This window comes from Cajanus cajan, chromosome 10 (assembly GCF_000230855.2).
Source record: "Cajanus cajan strain Asha chromosome 10, NIPB_CcT2T_4, whole genome shotgun sequence".
Taxonomy (NCBI): Eukaryota; Viridiplantae; Streptophyta; class Magnoliopsida; order Fabales; family Fabaceae; genus Cajanus; species Cajanus cajan.
In genome coordinates, this window is record NC_138526.1 from 1,473,596 (window position 1) to 1,475,792 (window position 2,197).

Genomic DNA, 2,197 nt, shown 5'->3' on the forward strand with positions numbered 1-2,197 from the left:
GATCCTTCTCGACGTTCTTTAAGCCAGATCTTTAGGAAGGTCGGTTCACAAGCGTTAAGGCCGGTCGTCGTCATCAAGTGCTCTTCTTCCTCCGATAGGGATGTATAGACCTGATGACTGTTAGAGATCACTCCTCGGGGACAGCCCGACCCCCGAGCCTCGATAGGGCACATGTTTCCGCTAGAATTATAATAAAATCGTTCTTTATTAGTTCTTATTGCTTCTTTTCTTGCTTGCAATAAATTTCTAGACCACATTATTTTTAACCCTGTTTGAATAAGCATGAATGAGGTTAAAATCGTCTTAATAACAATAAACCCGCATCATTTTTATGTGGAAGTGTGTGTGACAACTTGGAGCACCTTTCCTTGGCCTCGACAAGTGCCATCATGGATAAAAAAGAAATCCTTTAAGGACAAAATCCTAAAAACAAAAAAAGCTCGGCAGGAAACCCAAAAAGGGGGCTGCGCAAAAATAAGAGCAAAGAACCCGCTAGGAATCCCACGAAAGGGAGACCTAGGCAAAAATTAGGGTTGCAAAAATGAACAAAAACAAAGGTCCGCTGAGACGCCACAAAGGGTGTTTTAGGCAAAAATAAGGACAATCAAAAAGCAAAAGAAATCCATGATGGTACCATGAGCTGAATTCAAAAAGAAAGGTTCAAGGGAAACTATTTAAGTTGTCGAATTACAACGTCAATAACAAGACTTTCTTAACTTCATAAGTGTTTAATCAAACAAGCCTAAACACATGAGCCTACCTTGGCCAGCCATTCTTACAAAATCCGTTTTCAAAACAATAATAATCCCCTCTAAAACACAAACTTTTGAACAAAAATATCTTTCCTTTCTTTTCTCTTGTCCCAAACGATTTTAGAATAATCTAGTGGAAACATGGAGATATAGTGGTCAATAGGAAGGTTGATACGTCTTCTAAAGGAAGGGAAGGATCACTGGGTTGATGACACCAATCTCGATATAACACGCATCATTCCTCGGTTACAGAAATCGGCAGCGCACAGCCCGTCTAGAGGAATGGCAAAAATCCAAGCAAAGAAACGCATCGGTTAATTCTTTTGAAAAATAAATCAAATAGAATTAGGTGCATCATACCGCATACATGCATACAAATGATAGGTGTATTGGAAGATCACTTATTCTCTGTTTATTGAAAAAAAAAATGAACTTCAGAAAAAACAATGCGCCCGTACCATGTTCAGTACGCCCGTACTAAAATTAGGGTTATGAACAAATTTTCAACTCAATACGGGCGTACTGAAATGAATACGGCCGTATTGGCCATAACGTCCACACCAATACGGGCGTATTGAATTCAATACGGCCGTACTGAATTCAGTATGGGCCGTACTGACCTAATTTTTTCTATAAATACGTCCCTCCTCCTCTCATTCATCACAACATCTTCATTCCTCTGCATACTTTATCTGTGAGTGTGTTTGAGATCCCTCCGATTCTGAAAAATGGCCGAGTCTTCAAGGAAGAGGCAGAGGGTCCCTGCGCAACTTGAAATGACCGCGCGACACCAAGAGAGGTTGGATTTCCTCGAGTCATTCGTCTTCCAGCCGTCGAGGGTGCTCGACTTCAGCATCCTTCGGGCAATGGAATGGGAAGATGAGGTCAGAGGCTACATCGATGCCATAGGATGGGGGTTCCTCCTTGATCCCCACCCTAAGATCTATCCGACCGCGACAAAGGAATTTCTGGCTACCGTCGGTGTCACAGAGTCGACGAACAGCTACGGCGCAACGGTCTACTCTGTAGACTTCTGGATGAAGGGAGGATACCGCTCCCTGACACTGGATGAATTCAACGTCCAGGCTGGTTTCTTTCGGCGAGCCGATCAGTTGGAATATCGGGACGCCGTCTGTGAGTGCCCTAATAATCTGACCCCGACCGAGATGTGGAGAGAGGTCACGGGTCAGATGGATTATCACGCTGGAGTAAAGGGTACCCGGCTCCCGACTGCGCTCCGGATTTGCCACAAGCTGATCACCGGCTCCATCCACGCCAGACTGAAGAGTCCAGAGTCAGTAACGCGGCAGGATCTGCTAGCTCTTTACTGCATGGCCACCAGGCAGAAGGCCAACCCCAGATTCTTTTTTCTCGAGCATATAAAGAATCTGGGGGCAAGAGAGGGCAGCGACGCTCGGCGAGGATACATTTTGGTCTCTACGTTT